Source organism: Syngnathus scovelli, unplaced genomic scaffold, assembly GCF_024217435.2.
Source record: "Syngnathus scovelli strain Florida unplaced genomic scaffold, RoL_Ssco_1.2 HiC_scaffold_343, whole genome shotgun sequence".
NCBI classification, from domain to species: domain Eukaryota; kingdom Metazoa; phylum Chordata; class Actinopteri; order Syngnathiformes; family Syngnathidae; genus Syngnathus; species Syngnathus scovelli.
In genome coordinates, this window is record NW_026061437.1 from 22501 (window position 1) to 31464 (window position 8964).

Consider the following 8964-nt stretch of genomic DNA (forward strand, 5'->3'; position numbering starts at 1 on the left):
AGCGCCATCCCCGACCGCCACAAGGCGACCGCCACAAGGCGACCGCCACCAGCCGACCGCCACAAGGCGACAGCCACCATCCCCAAGCGCCATCCCCGACCGCCACAAGGCGACCGCCACAAGGCGACCGCCACCAGCCGACCGCCACAAGGCGACAGCCACCATCCCCAAGCGCCATCCCCGACCGCCACCCCCCGACCGCCACCAGCCGACCGCCACCAGCCGACAGCCACCATCCCCAAGCGCCATCCCCAAGCGCCACCCCCGACCGCCACCAGCCGACCGCCACCAGCCGACCGCCACCAGCCGACCGCCACCAGCCGACAGCCACCATCCCCAAGCGCCATCCCCAAGCGCCACCCCCGACCGCCACCAGCCGACAGCCACCAGCCGACCGCCACCAGCCGACCGCCACCGGCCGTTCGCGGTGTGCGCCGCCGTTCCCCAAGCACCCTCCGGGACGAAGCCGGAGCCAGAGAATAGCAGCGGTGGTGCGTAAAAGCTGCGGCCGGGCCTCGCGGAAGGTCCCCGGGCGGCGAGCTGCGGAGCCCCGGCCTCCAGCTTCCACCAGGTAATAGGACCGGGCGCGCGTAAAAGCTGCGGCCGGGCCTCGCGGAAGGTCCTCGGGCATCCAGCGAGATCACACGGCCCCCACCGGAGGCGGCTAGCGCCTCCGTAGAGTAGTACCGGCCCGTGGAAGCGGCCGCCCGTCAGCCTGCGTTGCCGCTGGTCGAAAAATGCACTAAGTGCCAAACCCCATTCATTTACAACGGCGTGTCCGCCAGAGGGCGCACTTCCCCCGGCGGACCAGCCGGCGGGGCTCGTTAGAGAGTGTATCCGCCTGGCAGTGCCTCCTGGACGGCCTGTATTCCGGACCGCGACCGCTAACTTACGGGAGCCTAAACGGCCCGCGGACCAGCCGGCGGGTCCTCCGTGAAAGCCTATCCGCCTGGCGGTGCCTCCTGGCCGGCCTGGATTCCGGACCGCGACCGCTCACTCGCGGGACCCTAAACGGCCCGCGGACCAGCCGGCGGGTCCTCCGTGAAAGCCTATCCGCCTGGCGGTGCCTCCTGGCCGGCCTGGATTCCGGACCGCCACCGCTCACTCGCGGGACCCTAAACGGCCCGCGGACCAGCCGGCGGCTCCTCCGTGAAAGCCTATCCGCCTGGCGGTGCCTCCTGGCCGGCCTGGATTCCGGACCGCCACCGCTCACTCGCGGGACCCTAATCGGCCCGCGGACCAGCCGGCGGATCCTCCGTGAAAGCCTATCCGCCTTCGCCGGTTCCCCGGCCGGCCACGGGTGGCGAGAATCCGGCCTCCTCGCCCGGAGCGCGCTTCGACTTGGGCGAAAAATGCACCAAGTGCCAAACCCCATTCATTTACAACGGCGTGTCCGCCAGAGGGCGCACTTCCTCCGGCCGGCGGGGCTCGTTAGAGAGCGCGTCCGCCTTGGCCGGTTCCCCGGCCGGCCACGGGTGGCGAGAATCCGGCCTCCTCGCCCGGAGCGCGCTTCGACTTGGGCGAAAAATGCACTAAGTGCCAAACCCCATTCATTTACAACGGCGTGTCCGCCAGAGGGCGCACTTCCTCCGGCCGGCGGGGCTCGTTAGAGAGCGCGTCCGCTTTCGCCGGTTCCCCGGTCGGCCGCGAACGGCGAAAAGCCGGCCTCTTCCCCCGGAGCCCGGTGGGCGAATTTTTTTTTTTTTTTTTTTTTCAAAGTGCCAACGGCTCTCGCGCCGCGCTGCGTCCGCCTTCGCCGGTTCCCCGGTCGGCCCGAACGAGCGAAAATTCGGCCTCTTGCCCCGGAGCCCGGTCGGCGAATTATTTATTTATTTATTTATTTATTTTTCCAAAGTGCCAACGGCTCTCGCGCCGCGATGCGTCCGCCTTCGCCGGTTCCCCGGTCGGCCACGAACGGCCAAAAATCGGCCTCTCCCCCCGGAGCCCGGTCGGCGAATTATTATTTATTTATTTATTTATTTATTTATTTTTCCAAAGTGCCAACGGCTCTCGCGCCGCGATGCGTCCGCCTTCGCCGGTTCCCCGGTCGGCCACGAAGTATTGCGCATGATTATACGCGATGTTAATATTTATTTAATTATTAAATAAATACATACATGTGTTTATTAATGATATACGCGATGTTAATATTTATTTAATTATTACCTATATTATGAATAAACTAACGGTGATTTTACACGATTTGACTACATACGTGACCGTGATATAGTGCCGAGGGCTCCCGCGCCGTCACGCGTCCGCCTTGGCACGGGTCGCCCGCGGCAGCGAGCGTTCGGCTCGCGGGGGTCCGCGGGGTGTTATTAGGGAGTGCGGCAGCCGTGCCGAGGCTCCGGCCGGCCGCCGGAAGTCCCGCGGGGGAGCGTCGGAGCTCCGCGAGGCCGGCCGGGGAGCCTCTTAGTCATCGCCCGCGCTCGCGGTGGTCCCGGTCGCTTAAAGTGCCACGGGAGGCGTAGCGATGCGAGTGAGTGTGCGCAAAGTGCGAGAGGCGGTGCATTTACGCGCCGTGTCCGCGAGAGGGAGGCAATTCCCCGTTGCGACCTCCGGGAGATCAGCGGGCCGCCGAAAAGGCTCGGCCGGGGTGCCTGGAGCCTCCTCGGGCGTCGAGTTAGGAGGGGGGCGCGCGGAGAACCGGCTGGATGTCCCCTGGAAGCTCAGCGGGCCGTGGGAAAGGCTTGGCCGGGGTGCCGGAAGCCTCGGCCGGCTTAAAAGTGAGGAGGAAAGCGCGCGGAGAACCGGCCGGAGGTCCCCTGGAAGCTCAGCGGGCCGTGGAGAAAGCTTAGCCGGGGTGCCTGGAGCCTCGGCCGGCTTAAAATGTGAGGAGGAAAGCGCGCGGAGAACCGGCCGGAGGTCCCCTGGAAGCTCAGCGGGACGTGGGAAACGCTTGGCCGGGGTGCCGGAAGCCTCGGCCGGCTTAAAAGTGAGGAGGAAAGCGCGCGGAGAACCGGCCGGAGGTCCCCTGGAAGCTCAGCGGGCCGTGGGAAACGCTTGGCCGGGGTGCCGGGAGCCTCGGCCGGCTTAAAACGTGAGGAGGAAAGCACCGGGAGAACCGGCTGGAGGTCTTCTGGAAGCTCAGCGGGCCGCCGAAAACGCGTAGCCGAGGTGCCGGGAGCCTCCTCGGGCGTCAAAAGTGAGGAGCGACGCACCCCCGAGAACCGCCCGGGTCCTCCAGCCACCGTTGAAAAAGACGTCGAGTCAGGCTACCTTAAGAGAGTCACAGTTACTCCCGCCGTTTACCCGCGCGGAGCGTCATCGCCTCCGCGAACCGTCAAAAATAAATAAATTCATAAATAAATAAATGTCAAGTGAGCCTACCTTAAGAGAGTCACAGTTACTCCCGCCGTTTACCCGCGCGGAGCGTCATCGCCTCCGCGAACCGTCAAAAATAAATAAATACATAAATAAATAGATGTCAAGTGAGCCTACCTTAAGAGAGTCACAGTTACTCCCGCCGTTTACCCGCGCGGAGCGTCATCGCCTCCGCGAACCGTCAAAAATAAATAAATACATAAATAAATAGATGTCAAGTGAGCCTACCTTAAGAGAGTCACAGTTACTCCCGCCGTTTACCCGCGCGGAGCGTCATCGCCTCCGCGAACCGTCAAAAATAAATAAATACATAAATAAATAGATGTCAAGTGAGCCTACCTTAAGAGAGTCACAGTTACTCCCGCCGTTTACCCGCGCGGAGCGTCATCGCCTCCGCGAACCGTCAAAAATAAATAAATACATAAATAAATAGATGTCAAGTGAGCCTACCTTAAGAGAGTCACAGTTACTCCCGCCGTTTACCCGCGCGGAGCGTCATCGCCTCCGCGAACCGTCAAAAATAAATAAATACATAAATAAATAGATGTCAAGTGAGCCTACCTTAAGAGAGTCACAGTTACTCCCGCCGTTTACCCGCGCGGAGCGTCATCGCCTCCGCGAACCGTCAAAAATAAATAAATACATAAATAAATAGATGTCAAGTGAGCCTACCTTAAGAGAGTCACAGTTACTCCCGCCGTTTACCCGCGCGGAGCGTCATCGCCTCCGCGAACCGTCAAAAATAAATAAATACATAAATAAATAGATGTCAAGTGAGCCTACCTTAAGAGAGTCACAGTTACTCCCGCCGTTTACCCGCGCGGAGCGTCATCGCCTCCGCGAACCGTCAAAAATAAATAAATACATGAATAAATAGTCAAGTGAGCCTACCTTAAGAGAGTCGTAGTTACTCCCGCCGTTCGGCCGCTTAAAGTGCCACGGGAGGCGTAGCAATGCGAGTGAGTGTGCGCCAAGTGCGAGAGGCGGTGTATTTACTCGCCGTGTCCGCGAGAGGGAGGTAACTCCCCGTTGCGACCTCCGGGAGAGCAACGGGCCGCCGAAAACGCTCAGCCGAGGTGCTGGAAGCCTCGGCCGGCTCTCAAAGCGAGGCGCGAGGCACCGGGAGAACCGGCTGGAGGTACCCTGGAAGCTCAGCGGGCCGTGGGAAACGCTCAGCCGAGGTGCTGGAAGCCTCGGCCGGCTCACAAAGCGAGGCGCGAGGCACCGGGAGAACCGGCTGGAGGTCCCCTGGAAGCTCAGCGGGCCGTGGGAAACGCTCAGCCGAGGTGCTGGAAGCCTCGGCCGGCTCACAAAGCGAGGCGCGAGGCACCGGGAGAACCGGCCGGAGGTCCCCTGGAAGCTCAGCGGGCCGTGGAGAAAGCTTAGCCGGGGTGCCGGAAGCCTCGGCCGGCTTAAAATGTGAGGAGGAAACCGGCTGGACGTCTTCTGGAAGATCAGCGGGCCGTGGAAAATGCTAAGCCGAGGTGCTGGTTGTCGAATAAGGCTCCGCCATCTCGTAGAAGGTGCTAATAAAGTTCATATCCGCTCGGCTGGAGGTAATTGGCCCGCGGACCGGCCGGCGGGACCTCCGTGACAGCCTACCCGCCTGGCGGTGCCTCCTGGCCGGCGTGCATTCCGGGCCGCGACCGCTAACTTACGGGACCATAAATGGCCCGCGGACCAGCTGGCGGGACCTCCGTGACCGCCTATCCGCCTGGCGGTGCCTCCTGGCCGGCCTGGATTCCGGACCGCGACCGCTCACTCGCGGGACCCTAAATGGCCCGCGGACCAGCCGGCGGGACCTCCGTGACAGCCTATCCGCCTCCCGGTGGCTGCTGGCCGGCGCGGATTCCGGGCCGCGACCGCTAACTTACGGGACCCCAATTGGCCCGCGGACCAGCCGGCGGGACCCCCGTGACCGCCTATCCGCCTTGGCCGGTTCCCCGGCCGGCCACGGATGGCGAGAATCCGGCCTCCTCGCCCGGAGCGCTCGTCGGCTTCGGCGAAAAATGCACTAAGTGCCAAACCCCATTCATTTACAATGGCGTGTCCGCCAGAGGGCGCAGTTCCCCCCGCGGACCGGCCGGCGGGACCTCCGTGACAGCCTATCCGCCTGGCGGTGGCTGCGGGCCGGCGCGGATTCCGGGCCGCGACCGCTAACTTACGGGACCCCGATTGGCCCGCGGACCAGCCGGCGGGACCTCCGTGACCGCCTATCCGCCTGCGCTGGTTCCCCGGCCGGCGCGAATTCCGGGCCGCGACCGCTAACTTACGGGACCCCGATTGGCCCGCGGACCAGCCGGCGGGACCTCCGTGACCGCCTATCCGCCTGCGCTGGTTCCCCGGCCGGCGCGAATTCCGGGCCGCGACCGCTAACTTACGGGACCCCGATTGGCCCGCGGACCAGCCGGCGGGACCTCCGTGACCGCCTATCCGCCTGCGCTGGTTCCCCGGCCGGCGCGAATTCCGGGCCGCGACCGCTAACTTACGGGACCCCGATTGGCCCGCGGACCAGCCGGCGGGACCTCCGTGACCGCCTATCCGCCTGCGCTGGTTCCCCGGCCGGCGCGAATTCCGGGCCGCGACCGCTAACTTACGGGACCCCGATTGGCCCGCGGACCAGCCGGCGGGACCTCCGTGACCGCCTATCCGCCTGCGCTGGTTCCCCGGCCGGCGCGAATTCCGGGCCGCGACCGCTAACTTACGGGACCCCGATTGGCCCGCGGACCAGCCGGCGGGACCTCCGTGACCGCCTATCCGCCTGCGCTGGTTCCCCGGCCGGCGCGAATTCCGGGCCGCGACCGCTAACTTACGGGACCCCAATTGGCCCGCGGACCAGCCGGCGGGACCTCCGTGACCGCCTATCCGCCTCCGCTGGTTCCCCGCTCGGCGTGGATTCCGGACCGCGACCGCTAAATTACGGGACCCAAATTGGCCCGCGGACCAGCCGGCGGGACCTCCGTGACCGCCTATCCGCCTTCGCTGGTTCCCCGGTCGGCCACAGATGACGAATATTCGGCCTCTCGCTCTGGAAGTCCTGCCGACTTAGCCGAAAATTTTCTAAGTGCCATCGGCTCTCGCTCGGAAAAGTGTCCGCCTCGTCTGGTTCCCCAGCTCGGCCTCAGAATTCGAAAATTCGGCCTCTCTGAGGTACCAGGGGTAGGCTTTATGTACTTGGTCCCCCCAGTTAGTGTACTCATCACTTTACCCCCCTTTCGCAAAATATAGTCGGCACGTATGTGCAGAACTGTTTATTTTCATTTTAAAAATTTTCTAAGTGCCAGCGGAAGCTGTCACACGAACTGTCCGAGCTACCACGGTGCCCATCCCGGGCAGTGACGGCAAAAGGCCGATGTGTGTTTGATGGAAGTCTGAATAATTTCTAAGTGCCAACGGCTCAACCGCCGTAAAGTGTCCGCCTCGGCTGGTTCTCCCGGTCGGCCCGAACGAGCGAAAATTCGGCCTCTTCCCCTGGAGGTCCGGAACATTTTGGCGAATATTTTCAAAGTGCCAACGGCTGTTCCGCCGTAACGTGTCCGACCCGGCTGGTTCCTCCGGTCGGCCCGAACGAGCGAAAATTCGGCCTCTTCCCCTGGAGGTCCGGACGACTTTGGCGAATATTTTCTAAGTGCGAACGGCTGTTGCGCCGTAACGTGTCCGACCCGGCTGGTTCCTCCGGTCGGCCTGAACGAGCGAAAATTCGGCCTCTTCCCCTGGAGGTCCGGACGACTTTGGCGAATATTTTCAAAGTGCCAACGGCTGTTGGGCCGTAAAGTGTCCGACCCGGCTGGTTCCTCCGGTCGGCCCGAACGAGCGAAAATTCGGCCTCTTCCCCTGGAGGTCCGGAACATTTTGGCGAATATTTTCAAAGTGCCAACGGCTGTTGCGCCGTAACGTGTCCGACCCGGCCGGTTCCTCCGGTCGGCCCGAACGAGCGAAAATTCGGCCTCTTCCCCTGGAGGTCCGGAACATTTTGGCGAATATTTTCAAAGTGCCAACGGCCGTTCCGCCGTAAAGTGTCCGACCCGGCTGGTTCCTCCGGTCGGCCCGAACGAGCGAAAATTCGGCCTCTTCCCCTGGAGGTCCGGACGACTTTGGCGAATATTTTCAAAGTGCCAACGGCTGTTGGGCCGTAAAGTGTCCGACCCGGCTGGTTCCTCCGGTCGGCCCGAACGAGCGAAAATTCGGCCTCTTAACCCTGGAGGTCCGTTCAAGTTTAACGAATAATTTCTAAGTGCTAACGGCTGTTGCGCCGTAACGTGTCCGACCCGGCCGGTTCCTCCGGTCGGCCCGAACGAGCGAAAATACGGCCTCTTCCCCTGGAGGTCCGGAACATTTTGGCGAATATTTTCAAAGTGCCAACGGCTGTTGCGCCGTAACGTGTCCGACCCGGCTGGTTCCTCCGGTCGGCCCGAACGAGCGAAAATTCGGCCTCTTCCCCTGGAGGTCCGGAACATTTTGGCGAATATTTTCTAAGTGCCATCGGCTCTTCCGCCGTAAGGTGTCCGACTCGGCCGGTTCCTCCGGTCGGCCCGAACGAGCGAAAATTCGGCCTCTTCCCCTGGAGGTCCTGTCAAGTTTAACGAATATTTTCTAAGTGCCATCGGCTCTTCCGCCGTAAGGTGTCCGACTCGGCCGGTTCCTCCGGTCGGCCTGAACAAGTGAAAATTCGGCCTCTTCCCCTGGAGGTCCGGAACATTTTGGCGAATATTTTCTAAGTGCCATCGGCTCTTCCGCCGTAAGGTGTCCGACTCGGCCGGTTCCTCCGGTCGGCCTGAACGAGCGAAAATTCGGCCTCTTCCCCTGGAGGTCCTGTCAAGTTTAACGAATATTTTCTAAGTGCCATCGGCTCTTCCGCCGTAAAGCGTCCGACTCGGCTGGTTCCCGATGTCGGCCAGAACAAGTGGAAATTCGGCCTCTTCCCCTGGAGGTCAGTTGAAGTTTAACGAATATTTTCAAAGTGCCAACGGCTGCTCCGCCGTAAAGCGTCCGACTCGGCTGGTTCCCGATGTCGGCCAGAACAAGTGAAAATTCGGCCTCTTCCCCTGGAGGTCCGTTCAAGATTAACGAATATTTTCTAAGTGCCAACGGCTGCTCCGCCGTAAAGCGTCCGACTCGGCTGGTTCCCGATGTCGGCCAGAATAAGTGGAAATTCGGCCTCTTCCCCTGGAGGTCCGTTCAAGATTAACGAATATTTTCTAAGTGCCAACGGCTCTTGCGCCGAAAAGCGTCCGACTCGGCTGGTTCCCGATGTCGGCCAGAACAAGTGAAAAATCGGCCTCTTCCCCTGGAGGTCAGTTGAAGTTTAACGAATATTTTCTAAGTGCCATCGGCTCTTCCGCCGTAAGGTGTCCGACTCGGCTGGTTCCCGATGTCGGCCAGAAAAAGTGACAATTCGGCCTCTTCCCCTGGAGGTCCTTTGAAGTTTAGCGAATATTTTCTAAGTGCCAACGGCTCTTGCGCCGAAAAGCGTCCGCCTCGGCTGGTTCCCGCGGTCGGACACAAAATGTGTCAATTCGGCCTCTCTGAGGTACCAGGGGTAGGCTTTATGTACTTGGTCCCCCCACTTAGTGTACTCATCACTTTACCCCCCTTTCGCAAAATATAGTCGGCACGTATGTGCAGAACTGTTTATTT